Here is a 16,265-nt window from a genome sequence, read left to right on the forward strand (position 1 = left end):
ATTTACCAAAAATGCTGAGTTGATATTTCTTTTTTACAAACATCACGTTATTACAAATAACACATTTTACAAACATCACGTCGTTACAAATATCATGTTTTTTACAAACATCACACTTTTACATCTCCAGTTTTAATGTTTTTCAAAAACTCAAGACAGACGTATGCATTGCATCTCATGAATTCATTATTAAACATATTCTGCTACATAATTTCAAATGTTAGCATCAGAAAGAACTTGCACAGGGTACAACTAATGACTGAAAGTTATCCCGACAGACAATATTACTCCAAGAAGCAATGTCTCCTACGTATACAAGGGGCATGACACGTCTTTCCCAATCCATCTGGGGCAATCAAGTCAAGATTCCAAGAATCTCTCAAAATCCAAACAGTCAGGGGCATCATCCTAAGTTTACGATTACTAGGGGCATGTCACATACAATATACACTTCATAAAGTCCTCGTGAGGTGAATCTCTTCAAAGTTCCTGCTAACTGGGGCAAATCTATACAAGTCCAGTTTGACATTTTAAGTGACGTGTCCTAAATCGAGTAGTGGTTACTATAATACTGGGGGCAACTTTCACCCATGTCTCCCCACAAAGCCGGGTTCACAAGATCATATCCCCACAGAGTAATCATTAAGAAGATATCTTCAAACGCTCTCGATAAAGACACGGCTGCCCAACAGAGGTTACATCTTCAACACTGTCGCTCTCCTCCAACATGATTTATCAATATCTTTATCACCAATCAGGGAACATCAAGTCACTGATCATCTCCAAGCAGAAATCATGAATTCCCAGCTGAGCATCTTCAAGACAAGATCAGACAGTACAATTACAAGGACATAAAGATCTACTTTCTTAATCAAAGACAACATAAATCATATTCACATATCATATGTCATACACTGCATGCATTACCTCATAAAAATTCATACATAACATGCAAAGCTTCTCATTTATTTTGAGAGACTCATTATGTAACCCATGCATCATGACATTGCATAAATTTAATCTTACCTTTTGCAGAATACAGGTACAGAAAAACGAACGAAAACTCCAACTTTCCAAAGATCTAATTCATCTACCACGAACGGTAATGACACGATCGTTTTCAAGATCTAATTCATCTACCACGAACGGTAATGACACGATCAATTCCCAAGATCTAATTCAGCTACTACGAACAGTACTGACACGATCAAAGCTCGAAGATCTAATTCATTTACCACGAACGGTAATGACACGATCACTTTCAAAGTCTAATTCAGCTACTACGAACAGTACTGACACGACAAAAGATCTAATTCGGTTACTACGAACGGTACTGACACGGTCAACTCTCAGAGATCTAATTCTATCATCACGAACGGTGTAGACACGATCACTGACCTTCTCAGTCTAATTCAGCTACTACGAACGGTACTGACACGACAGAAGATCTAATTCAGATACTACGAACGGTACTGACACGGTCAAATTTCAGAGGTCTAATTCTATCATCACGAACGGTGTAGACACGATCACTGACGTCCACGGTCTAATTCAGTTACTACGAACGGTGCTGACACGACAAGAGAGTCTAATTCTATCATCACGAACGATGTAGACACGATTATCTCTCCAAAAGATCTAATTCATTTACTACGAACGGTAATGACACGATCAACGCGCAAACGACATTTCTCAAACTTCAACTACCGGATGGCATCTTTAAAGCCCATCTCCGACAAAAGTCCCTACTTCAACTAGGGCAAATTTCTTGGTATTCTAGTGTTCAATCACCTTCCACCTTCAGATACCGACTGGCATACAAACCATTCTACATCTTCAGGTTTAAGATAATTGAACAGGGGCAGCTGTCATACCCCAAAATTTGCCCATACTCTTCTCCTGCACAAACCCAAATCAAAATACAATGCTCCTAAAACACACTCTCCTATACAAGGCCCTGAACTAGGGTTTAGGTCAGTCAAAAGGAAATCATTGAATCAATGGCTCAAGGTGGCTCCATAGGGTCACCAACATCCCAAAGAATCTCTGTGCAAAGTTTCAAGTCAAACAGAGCTAATTGAGTCCCTCAAATCCTGATTAGGTCAACAGTCGATCCCCAAGGGCAAAATAGTCATTTCAAGTCCAAATACAGTCAAAGTTCAAGATACTTGGTCAACAACATCCTCATAACCCTAAAATCATCATTTGATCAAGGATTGATCATGATGATGCAAGGAAAGATCAGAAAAGTCAAAAGGCAAAAGTTACTATTTTGGGCATGAACTGAGAAAAGTCAACCAAACTTTGAAAATTCGCCAAATATTCATAATTCATCAGAAAAATTCCCACCAAAGCTCATGTTGAAGGGAATTCATTCCTCTATCCAATTGTCCAAAAATTAGAGCCCACAGGTCAATGGTTTAAGAATTATGGCCTCGTACATTATAGGTCCTTTTCAAAAGTCAACAAAAAGACACTTTTTTCAAAAGCTCATAAAATAAGAATGAAAAATGATTTTGATATGGGACCAAAGACATTGGTTAGAGAACTCTCTAAGGTTTCCAAAAAGTCCAAGAACACCCCCATACCTCAAAATTTGAGGGAGATATACCTTTTCAAAGTTGGCTAAATTTTGAAGAAGAAATGTGAACAAAAGAGCTTCAAAATGAATTTTCTTGCAAAGAAGCCCAATATGTTTTGGCCCAAGCTTGTTCCCCAAGTCATCTAGAAGCTCTAATTAGAAGGCCACGAAATTTTGATTAAAATTTGATTTTTATATGAATTAACATTCAATTAAATCATGATTTAATCAAATATTTAGAAGGAAAATTGAAAAGATTCAATTTATCTTTAATTTCAATCAATCCAATCCTCAAATATATCCTGTAATCATCATAAATTCGTGCACAAAAAGATTGGTAAAAGAAGATTGAAATTGAGCCATAATCAAGGAAAATTTCTTCATAATTCCAATCAAATTTTCATCACATTGAATTCTTGATTCAAAGAGATTTCCTTCATTTTTATTTAACCTAATCAATCTCATATATATACTGATCAAGACCAAACCCTTGAAAAGAAGATTTTTGCAGTCAGAAAACCCAAACTCGAGCTCTAAAAAACTCAAAGAAATCCAACTCGGTTTCCTGCTTACAGAGAGATTCAAAGGCTTTTGAGCATTCAAGAAGGTTCCTGGGACATCAGAGAAGGGTTTCCAACCATTACCACGCTTTGAGGCATCCGGAATCAGTATCAATTAACCAAGGTTTGCGTATTTCTAAATTGCTTCGATCCCATACATTCACGCATTCATACTTAAAGATAATTGCATATCCATGTTTGTTATTGCACGCTGATTGATTCTGGAGAGTTTCAAGTGATTTAACGCTGTTATGGACCTGTTGCCATTGTTGTGTGTTAGGTTTTATTTTAGGGTTTTTCACCACAGGTAAAATTAAACCTAATTAATGGTATGGACGAGTTCGTGAGGTCTGGACGATCGTAACCATGACCTCGCGAAGAATTTTTTGTTGCGTTTGCTTGTATTCGTAAAATCGCAGGAGCTATGGCCATGGAGGAAAAAACCGTGGGTAAAAGTGGTCTTTGGCAACGGCGGGAGGTCAGGGACGAAGACGTGGCAGCAAACCATTGGTGCGATTCAAAAAACGCGCGCGGGAGGATGTTTGGTATCAGGCGGTTTCAGTGCGTTACGACTCACATGGATAGTGTGCGTACTCATCATCCAGGCCATCCATTCCATCTTCAGATCAATCCAACGCAGCCAGGAGCGAGGATACACCGTAGACTCTCACATGCGCGCCGCACAGGATCATACGCTAAGTTCTTCAATCTTTTTTCTTTTTTATTACATAAATCTTTTATTTATATTTATATATATATATATATATTTTCAGCCAATTAAATTTTGTTTTTATATATAAATTATATGTTTTTTTTGTAATAAAAAATATTTTTTATTTATTTCATAAAACATTTATTGTATATTTTAATTATAAATAAATATTAAAATTGATTTAATTATTTAAAAAGCCTTTCAAAATTCATATTAATTCATTAAAACTCCTAAAAAATTTCCAAAAAATATTTCGTATCCGATTTTATTTTTCAATTCGATTTAATTAATTAGGTCATTAGACCAATAATTAATTAAATTGTTCCTCTTAATTGGCACCCTAATCAGGGTTCACGACGATCATTCCCTACACTGATTTCGTCTTCTTTTGTGCATAAGCAGGGTTAGCCATATGATTCGCCCCGAGTGCGCGCCTTCGACAAATCCCAAAGTTAAGAAATTTATTTCTAAATTCAATTTAAATTTTATTCATGTTATTTTATTTTAGGGTTTGCCTTGCGTTCACCCTCTCTTTCTGCCATGTCTTTTCAGGGTTACCTCCGAGGTTTCCTCCGACTCTAACCATGTCAGATCAAATTCGAATCGAAGCTAAGTATTATTTATTATTCATTATTAATTTATTTATCTTTTATTTTATTAGGGTTAGCCCTAATTGTCCCCGAACCGATAATGCACTCACCCTCTTTTATTTGCCATTTTTTCTTTCTTTCAGGGTTTGTCAAATGCCAAAGCTACGTCATTGGTAACCCTAAATCTTTTCTTCTTTTTTTTATTTTATTATTACTTATGCCAAACCCTATTAAGGGATCCGCTGGTTACAATTCCCCTCTCCTCCGCTGGTTTCATTTTCCCCCTTCCCTTTATTGCTTTATATACTGCGTGGTTAGTAATCTTAGGGAGTGCAAGCCTTAAACTGAATTAGAATGACTAATTAAAAGATAAATATCTGAATATAATCACGTGAATGTTGCACACACGCACCCTTTTGGGGTAACCTCTTTGTTGCCTTGTTGCCTGTTGCCTGTTGCCTGTTGCCTTTGTGTTTTTTGCAGAATAAGCCACGTCCCTCGAATATGAGGATACCTCAGCCATGTTGCCTCGATAAAAAGGTCACGACCCTAAATGATGCTGCCTTCGATACACAAATGACCTCGACCCTCGGAAGTTGCCTACGAAAAAAAGGCTGAGGTATCTTCTGGCTGCCTACGAAAATGGCTTATTCTGATCCTTGCCTTAGACTACCTGCCCTTCTATGGCATGGGACAGTCTTATGGCAAAGGATGCTTCGACGACCCTTCAACCTCCAAACGAAAGGCTTCCTGCCCTCTTATGGCAAGGATAGACCCTTTCATTCTGAAAGGCAAAAAGAGACCTATCATCTGAGTTTAAGGTAATTGCCCCTAATTGCCTTGCAATGCTCAAACCTTTTTATTATATTCTTTCTCATAATTTTTCAAAAGGGCAACGCTTATTCACAAGCTAAAGTCCCTATCTCTTTCATCTACATTTTCTAAACAAACGAGCAAGCAAAGCAATTAAGAGCCCATGGAAAACCATGGATGCAAAGGGTGCCTTACACCTTCCCTTTGCATAAATTACCCCCCGAACTTAGATTTCTTTAAAAAGGTTTTTTTCTGTTTCTTTTTGCCTTTCTGATTTAGTTTGGATAAAATAAAAGTCGGTGGCGACTCTTGCTTACCGCGACATTTCGATATAAAATTCAGTTCACCGTATTACAAAACCCATTCAAACCCAAACTCAAGAATGCGAGACTTGTCGAACGGCTATTCGATAATCACTAATCCATGTGGAGATGATATGATAAAACTAAATAAATACTTACTTTTGCTTGCCGCCTTACCGCTTCAGCAGGTGGTCGTGGTGCCTTTTGATGGTTGTTAGTATTAGTTCGTACGAGATGAGTGTAAGATACTCTAATGGATATTACAATAGACCTTAACCTGGTAGAAGGATAATGAGAAGTCTGATGGTTTATATTAGGAAGCTTGCTGAGATTAGTATCTCACCCCCACATTGTTGATTATATTTTCAAATAAGCATGTATTTGGATCGATTTAGAAGTAAGAGGTTTTGACATGGGAAAAGATATATTTACACCATTTTTCAACACCTACACCGTATATGTGTACATAAAACATACACTTTACATTTTATAATAATTTATTTTCTCTTAGTTTTTGTGCAAAACTGTTTTGTTGTGTTGTGATAAATTACGGTGTAGATACGGTGTAAAAAAAAACGTGCAAACATAGCAAAGCTCTTTTGACATCGAAGATCGTTGAAGCATTTTTCCACTATGAAAAAAACTTTATTTTAATTATCGATATAGTAGTAGTTAGTTATCGGTTGTATTGTTGTAGAAATTTTAATCTAATTCTCTTTCTGAATACTTATATTAATAGATTCAATACCAATTATTAATATCAGTAGTTATTATTCTAAACATGCAATCTACTGATATTATAAATATTGTATTTTGTATTTTGTATTTTAAACTATGAACTTTCTTCTTTGGGGATGATTTAAGATGTATTTTAGATTGAATGGCATATTTTAATTGAATGACATATCTTCATACAGCTTTATTAGAATCTAATATTCAATCGTTTAAAACGTCTTTTTAACTTGTTTTCTTAAAACTATTTGGTTTATGTTTATACAAACGTAACACAGTCAATTTTAGGCAAATGAGTAGAGTTCACAATTTTGCGCTATATCACGGTGATGCACAACATTGCTTTCACAATAATAGCATGAAGTTTTAGTTGAGAGTTGAAACCAAACACGTCTTTACTAAGAATAGATGATGGTAATTTCAATTAAATAGCCTCCATCCAGGTTTGTTGTTATTAACACTTTAATCAAATCAAACTGTAGTTAGCGTCACCACATGGAACCCTCCTGATTTGACTCTATATAATTGAAACCTTATTTCAAAAATAGTTTAAAGATAAATTTGCACTATTAAATTTTTATTAATAATTGATTGTGAAAAACTTGCATGGATACGAACATAAATCATTAGAGTTAGGAACAATCAATAAAAAAAAGAGAAAATTTTAAATTTATTTAAAATTTAACTTCTTTTTTAAATGGATTCATGGGATGGTTGTGATTGAGTAAGAGAGAGAAAAAAATATTTTTGTTTTTTAATTAATAAAAATTTGTGATTGGTTGTTTGTAAAACCACTTGTTATGTTTGTGTTCATGCAAATATTTTTCCAATTGATTTTACGTCACACTGATTTAACATGACCTTTTAATAATAATAATAATAATAATAATAATAATAATAATAATAATAATAATAATAATAATAATAATAATAAGCGTGGCGGGGCTTGCCCGCCAAGTAAAATGGGGCATAAAATCCATGCCCGCCTCGCCAAGTTGTCGAGCGGCGGGCTTGCCCGCTTATTTTTTTAATTATGTTTCTTTCATTTTTTTTACTAGATTAATAGTCTTTTTTTTACCTTTCAATTAAATTTTTTACTTATTGTTTAGAACAATTTTTTATAAAGCATCTTTTAAACAAATTTATCTAAAAAAATATTGCATATATTTACAAATAAATATATAAAATAAAACCATCAAGAATTTGAATTACTAGAATTAACTAAAAAAGGGTGGACTTAGGAAAAGACGAGCTTAACGAATAGGTGGGGCGGACTTTAGCGGAAGGAGGACTTTGGCAGGGCAAGCTTAGGCGGGCGGCGGGTTTTGGCGGGGTGAACTTTGGTGGACGGCGGGCCTAAAATCCTAGCCCAAGCCGTCATATTTTGGCGGGTGAGCGGACCGGCCCGACGGGCCGCCGCCCGTTTTGCCACCCCTATCCCCAATCATATGGTGATTGCTAGGAGTGCAGATCCATTCAGGTGTAAACTTTTGTTCGGCATGATAAAGGAGGCAACAATTTGATGGTACATAAGCCTACTTAGATATTCTACCTGGATACTCTGCAAGGTGAGACAAACCGAATTTATTAGAGAAGTAAATTATCCATCGTGACTAGCGAATGGGAAAATAGTGAAGAAGATAAAGGGAAAATGAAAAAAATGTGTCGATTTTACCTCTAAACCTCGCATACCCAAAAGGTGCATACCCTCTTATGTATTTCTATGTTACTTAACTTGTTTTTATATTTCAATAATAAACTTTGTGCTATTTTCTCTCCTAATAACTCCTAAGGGAGTTTTATGAGGCGAGCATAATTATATGTATTACAAGTTTTTTTCTATAAGTATTAATAAAATAGTTGGGGTGCATTCTTTTCTTCGACAAAAACATGAGTTTTTTTTAACAAAATCTCCATTTACTATGAATAAAACTAATATTTTTAGTGTGTGGATCATATACAATTAGGAGTGGGAATAAGTCGGACCAATTAACAAAGGCTTACGGCCTATCCTACACAAATATAACTTAGGCTAAAAAAAATTAAATAGAAAAGACCTAGACTTTTTTATAAGCAAATTTAGTTAAAGAGGCTAGGCCACAAGCCATTAAAAAAACATTTTAAGCCTTTTAGGCCGACTTATTTTATACTTTGAATTAAAATACAAAAATAAAACATAGTTGTCTTGAAGAACTTATAAAAATAAGTTGAAAAAACCTTACGAACATTGTCATAAATTGTTTTCATAAGTTCTCTCAAACAAATAGTATCACAAATTATGACAAAATAATTAATCAAATTGAAACTCAATATAATTAACTAATATATTGAATAGACAACAAATTTTTAGGAATGGATTTGAATGGAAGACAATATTTAATTAACTATTGAATATATATATTGCATAGCCCGTGAGAATTAAGACATGACACATTACTATGGTTGATATTGCTATGACAAAACTAATTAATTAGGTAAAATTGATTCCGATCAAAGTGAGTCGAATGTAATTTATTACTCCCTCCGTTTTTTATTATAAGTCGTTTTAGACTTTTCACACAAATTAAGAAAAATAATAATTGTTGTATGAAAATAAGAAATTATGAAGGTTTTTACAAAATTATCCTTCATTAATGACATGTGGAAGATAAATTTATATAATTGAAAGGAGAGAGAATAATAAATATTTAAGGATATAATAGGAAAAATAACATTAATTATTCATTGGAATTGTAAAGCGACTTATATTAAAATACAATTTTTTTTCCAAAACGACTTATAATAAAAAACGGAGGGAGTATATTTAAATAATTTATACTAAATTGAACAGTACGTTTTAATATAAAATCGATTTTTAAATTCAAAAGTTATACCCCCACTGTTTCAAAATGTCAATTTTATAAAAAAAATTGTCCTAAAATAAGTGTCTCTTTTAATTTTCAATGCAATTTTAATTTTTATCTTTCAATTGTATTCTCTAATTAATACTATCAATTTACTATTTCTCTCACTTTGCATTAATGATTATTTGAATACACCAATATTCATCAAAGATAATTTGGTAAAATTATTATTTTCTCTCTTACATTTATCATATTTTTTTAATTTGTATGAAAGTGTCAAGTATGACACTTATTTTGGGACGGAGGGAGTAAATTTTAATTTTAAGTAATTTTTTCTTTAAAAAAAAGGCAAAATGAAAATGATAAGAAATGACAAGAAATAATCCAAAGTTTTTGAAAAAAAATAAGTAAAAAGCGATCTAGATAATTGGTTATAAACAAGAATAATGATTTAACCTCCATAACTAGTAATCCATCCAACACAAGTTGTACCGAAAAATGACAAGAAATAATTCAAAATCTAGAAAAAAATCAGTAAAGTGCGATCTACATAAATGTTGATAATCAAGATAAATGATTTAACTTCCATAACTAGTCATCATAATCGAAAGTAACATATTTCGACTTTAACCAACAAAACAACTAAAGCTCTACGCTTTTAGATAACGCTTGCAATTGATCCACTTTATTCTCGAAAATACGCCGATTTCGCTTTTTCTAAATAACGCAAACCAAATAGTGTTAAAAGCCAACCAAAAACTTTTCAAAAATCCATCAAACCCACCAAACTGCAATAGATGATCCCAAATTTTTCCTTGGGATATTGTGGAGAACTCTAACCAATTAAGAATAATAGGCCACAACCTATTGAAAAAATCACATGTTACAAACAAATAATTTATGTCTTCATCCACGCTATAATTTGTCACGCATTTTTATTGTTCGTGGCAAGAATCTGCTTCCTATCCAGATTGTCCTTAGTCGGACTACGATTCAGTAACAACCTCCAGGAAAAATATATAGCTTAAGCGGCACAATCTTCAACCATAAAAAATGGGAATTATGCTTATTTTTATTGACGTAAACTTCAACTGGTTCGTTTATGATATTGTCGCCCTCTTATTCTTAACTAAATCAAATAACCTACTAAATCTTACCTTCAAAGACATACCATCAATCCAAGGATCTATCCAAAATAGAGTAAAAGATCAATTTCCTATTCTTCGATCAATGTTATCAACTAACCCAACACCTTCCCATATGTTTTTCAAATTCCTCCACCAAACAGAACCACCGATACCCCCAAAACATAAATGCCACCTTCCTCACCATACCAAGCACAAAACACCCTATATCACAGGCTTCCCGTCTCATTTATAATCCACTGACAACATTTATCAAGTAAGGCTAAGTTAAACTTCTTCAACCTCTTAACCCCCAGACCTCCATTTTCTTTTTTCAAACATATAGTATTCCATTTAATCAAGTAAAAATTTCTCACTTCCTCACTCCCTCCCTAGAAAATAGAATTAAAAATAAATTCCAAGTGAAGATATGATACCTCAGGGCGCCTTGAAGAAGAAAAGAAAGTAGACTAGAATTGAGGACAGGACATACTTAATAAGAATCAGACGAACCCCCCATAGAGAGAAAATGACTCTTCTTTTGATATGATCAATCAGAAGATACCAAAAATCAAGCTTCATATAATCTTCACCAATAGGCATCCCTAACTAAATAAAAAAGGTAGTCGACCATGCTTATAGTTCATAACCATCATTTCCTAATGTAGTTAAGATTCTGAGACGTTGACCCCAAACAACATGCTTTTATGAAAGTTAACTTTTAATCCCGATATAGCTTCAAAAAGAATCAATATAATCTTCAAAGCTCAGACATTTGCCCAAATTTTAACCCCCCACCAATAGCGTATCATCGGCGAATTGTAAATGAGAAACTGTAACAACATTTTGCGCCCCCACCCATATCTTGTATACTTTCTTTTTTCCACTATAACATTCATAAAAAATGTCACCCTTCTGATACTATTAGAAAGAAAAAGAGGGTCACCTCGACGAAGACTTATTTCAATCCTAAACTCATTAGTTGGGCTCTCGTTCACAAGTACAAAAGTTGTTAGTGTAGTAATACACTCTAATATCCACTTCCGCCACAGAGTCGAGAAATTCACTTTACACATAACATCATCCAAATACCGCCAATCCACCAAATCATAGTCTTTTTAAAAATCAATCTTAAATAATAATAATTATTTTTTCAAACTACGCACATCGTCCACAATTTCATTAGCTATAAGAATGTCATCCAAGATCTGCATGTCTTTAACAAAAGTTGACTGATACTAAAAAATAACACTTCCAATCATGTGTCTCAGCCTATTAACAAGAACCTTAGATAGAATTTTATACAGACAGTTAAGCAAAGAAATAGGTCAAAATTCCAACAAACGCCGAGGACTCTCAACTTTAGGAATCAAAGTAATAAAAAAATTGTTTATGCCTTTGGTTAACTTACCATTACGGTGAAAATCTGCACACAAAAAAGCACACAAACTACTCTTTTAAGATTTCTCAGAAGTCTTTAATAAATCCAAGATTAATTTCATTTGGGCCATGACTCTTAAAACAGTAACAATCCCAAACTTCCGAGTTAATCTCAACCTCTGAAAAAGGTAAAGTCAAAACCGACCCCTCCCCCCTAGTGATTGATTTAAAAGAAATACCTTTTATCCCTGGTCGATCAACCTCTACCACTTTAAAATGAATATGAAAATGATCAAAACAACACTCCTCACTCCATTTATGCCATTTACTTGTACATTATTAACTAAAATTGAGATGACGGCATTCAACCTTCTCCTCGAAGACATAATACCGTGAAAAAATTTTGAATTCACATCTCCCTTCTTTATCCAAAATAGTCTAGATTTTTTTCTACTGGATACTTGAATGCAAGTTGAATAAAGAAAGAATTTTTTCCGATAAAGAGTGTAACTCTCTCAACTCCTCCACTTCTAGATAATGCTCATCGCCTTTAACATCCAAGAAATAAATACAATCTTTACCGTTCTGATTTTTCCTTTTAAGTTTTGAGTATGATTTTGATGCCATAATTTCAAACTGCCCTTAATCAGCTTCAGTTTTTCATTCAGCACAAAACCTCCCCAACCATCCACCTCAAAGGATAGTCATTGTTCATTCACAAACTCCTTGTACCATGGTAAATATGTCAATCATTTTAACATTTTAGTTGGCTTAGGACCCCAATTCTCTTCGTCAATAGTCATCAAAATCAGACAATGATCAGAAATAGTGCTAGGAAGAGCCACTTGAATGAAATTAGACCAAAAATAAACCCAAGCATCTGATAATAAAAAATGATCCAAACGACTCATAGAAAGACCACCCCCCCTGATCTTACATGAATCTTCTCCCACATAACGATAAATCAACCATGAAATTATCTTCAATGAACTGATTAAAATGATAGTATTCCTCCATACGATAAACAATCACCTTACTCCTTTCCTCAATTGATCGAATAGGATTAAAATTGACATTCACACACCAATTGTTCCTCTCCTAATCATTAATCAGAACACCTAAGTGATTCCATAAAGATAACCGACTACCATTATCACAAGGAGCATAAACATTGGCAATAGCAAACTCATGCCCTGCCTTTCTTAAACACCCTTTTATAATCAAAAGATTCTCAATACTCATTGAAATTTTCACCACCACTTCGTCAATATCCCATTATGTCAATAAACATTCAAAGGTCCCTACAGAGGGTCAAAAGGAATAGCCAATTTCAGATGAACCCCATAGATACCTTCACAAAACATCGTCAATCACTTCCAATTTTGTTTCCTAAATGCTCTCCACCAACGAACATTTCTCTCTAACCAACCTCTACAACTTCCTTATCTTCTCCCAACCACCCAACCCTCTCACATTAAAAGAAACAAGCTTCATTATCACCACCAACTCCCTTTCCACAACCCCAAAAACACTTTATCTTAATTTTCAAACCCAGTATCTCTCCCCTCCCCCTTGCCACTCTCACCTTATCCCTCATTCTTAATCCTATCACCTCTCTCTCTTGACAAAGCACTGAACATAGTTGAACAATCACCCTTGATCTTTAACCCTCTAGATTTGCCAATCACACAAACATCATCAACAACCTCTTGAGGTTTACCATGAACCGCCATCCAATTTTCCAATCCTTATTAGAGCTTGAAGCCTTAGAACCCACCGACAAAGAAACTCCCTCATTTTCCTTAGAAAAAGACCTCGACGAACTGCTAGACAACTTTTTATTTTTTCTACCCTTAATGTATTGAATTAAATTAAATCTATCTTTAATTGATAACCTTGTCACTCTTTTTAGATCAAGAATAGATGATATTGATTTCCTATTATGGGATTTACACAAGCATCTTCCTTTCTTCTGCTTACTATGACAAGTACCAAGTTTATTACCCTAAAAAAATCGATCCTCTACTTTTTCTCTATTTTTGATTCATTCATAAATCCAAGGACCATGTCGATTAGATGAATTTGTAACGATATACCATAAAAACGAACCCACACCCTGTAACACCCCAATTTTTGTTTTATTTTTGTATTTGGGGGTTAGAGTACTTTATTTTGAATTTTTGGAAATTTTTGGGTGTTAGTAGAATTATAAGAATTATTATAATAATTGAATTAATAGAAAAATAAGAAATGAGAGAAAAGGAGGGGTGTGGGAGAATTAGAAGGGTGAGAGAGTAATTAATTATTTTTATTGGATTTAAATAACTAGATTAATTATAATAGAAAATAAGGGAGAGCTTTTTAACCACTACGTGAATATTGGTGAGAAAGCAAAGTAGAGAAAAGACCAAGCCCTGGGAGAGCTCTTGAAGGGAGAAAGAACCCCATAGCCAAAGCTAGAGTTTTTTATGCATATTTGAGGTAGGGGTAACTGTTCATCAATAGATGCTAAAGCATATGGATGGAGATGGGTCCTTACCCTCTATGTTTTCTTTTCTTTCTTTTTCTCATTGTGATGAATTGATTGAAAAATATGATGATTTTTAGTTGAATTGGTGATATGATTGTGCATTCTTTGTATTTTGATGTTAAGAAATGTTTATGGATCGATTGTTATGATCACTATATGTTTTGGGACTGTCTGGGATTCATAAAATTGAGTTTTTGGTATTGTTACGATAAAGCAATCGTAGAAAATCAAAAAACACCATTTTTGGGTCGCAGCAGCAGCTACGGGCCGTAGCAGTCCTCTGGTTATTTTACCGGGGGCATAAAATTGTGGAAATATGGCCTGGGAGTTGCTACAAGTCGTAGCAGCTTTTACGGGTGGCCATAGCAGCCTCTTGGTTATTGTGCCAAACACGTCGTTTTGTGTGTATCTTGAGTTTTATGACTCTGTTTGAGGCGCAGTTTGAAGCGTTGGAAAGCTAGCGCGTAGGGATACATTATGGTAATAACCATAACTAATAATTATATACAAGATGTCGTGGATATAGAGGTTTAATTTTATGTTTAAAAAGTTAATGATGGTGAGGGATATATTTAGTTATTAATACTATTTGGAGTCTATTGATGGTGACGAGTCTAAATTATTGTGATTTCTTTAATTGCTGAGTACCTCGTGAAGAGTAAATATTATTATTGAGATGTTTGGTTCATTGGAATTATTGTGTAGCCTTGCAATGACAATAATTTATGTTGAGATACAATGATGTTATGCTGGTGTGTTTGGTTCAGAAATGGAACCAATAATGAGTAAATGCATGTGAACGTTGAGATGAACCTTGTATAATCATATGAAATTCATGCATTAATATATTATCGTAGATAGGTGGGACTTCGGTCCAATGATGAGTTGTCAGGTTCAGAGATGGAATCGTGATGTGTTACAGGTTCAGAGATGGAACCAGTGACGGGTGGAAAATTTAGTGACATACTTCCAATATCCCCAAAACCTTGGTACCACATGCATATAGAAATGAGGAGGTAAATACATTGAATATACATTGCATTTATGGTTATTATTAGTTTGGATGGTTTGTGTGTTTGATGTAATGTGTTATTTAATCTATCGTTCTTCTTTTATACACCGCTAATATTTTTGAATGTATTCTTACCCCTGCTTGTTTTCGGTTGTGCTCTATACACATGTGATGCTGATCATCATGTTAAGACTAAGGAGTAAATGTTGTTCTTATTTGTGGTGATGGCGTAGTGGCCTCTCTATTTATTTATTTGTGATGTTATGCTCGTCGTATTATGATCGACTTTTAGATTTTTTTGGTCGCTGTGATAGCGCAACACACGGAATGGATCTTCGTGTTTTAATTGTTAACTTATTCATTTGAATTACTGAATCCATGATGTTTTGAAGCTAATTCTGTATTCAGGAATAAAGTTAACTATTTTAAGAATTACGTGAGACACCTTGTAGTTGTATTTGTTTTATTTTCACAATTTCGTTGCATATGTGTAAAATACATGTTTTGGGGTTAAGGATGTTACACATATCTCTTTCATAAACTAAGTCATTATCCTTTGACCAATTGCAGTAATGATTCACAAAAGAACTAAAAAAATCAGTCACTTTATTAAAAATTGACATCACCTTTGTCTTGCCCATAAAATAAAAAAGATGTTGTCTCCTCCTAATGGTGCCACCATAGAACCATGAGATCCAACATCTGAGATAGATTGTTGAATAACTGCAACGCTAACACCATTATAAATCACAACCATTATACCACTACATTCCCATTAAATGTCTTTAGGTACCTCATAACTTCTATCAATCGGAACTACGTCTCCCTTCCCATCTTCGACCACCTTTACCTTCTTACTATTCCCCTTAGAACTAAGAGATGAGTCTTCCTACCTATCTTTTAACTCTTTACTTACCACACCCTCATCAGTCACCACTCTGAATTTTTCCTTTTCCTTTTTCCTACTAACTGCTTCCTCATTCACCCTCTCCAAGTCCTTCTCGAAACACTGTTTTGCAAGTGACATGCTTTTGATAAGGACATCAACTTTTGATGATAACACATAATGTCTTATGATAAGTCAAG

The sequence above is a fragment of the Vicia villosa genome, linkage group LG2 (assembly GCF_029867415.1).
Source record: "Vicia villosa cultivar HV-30 ecotype Madison, WI linkage group LG2, Vvil1.0, whole genome shotgun sequence".
Taxonomy (NCBI): domain Eukaryota; kingdom Viridiplantae; phylum Streptophyta; class Magnoliopsida; order Fabales; family Fabaceae; genus Vicia; species Vicia villosa.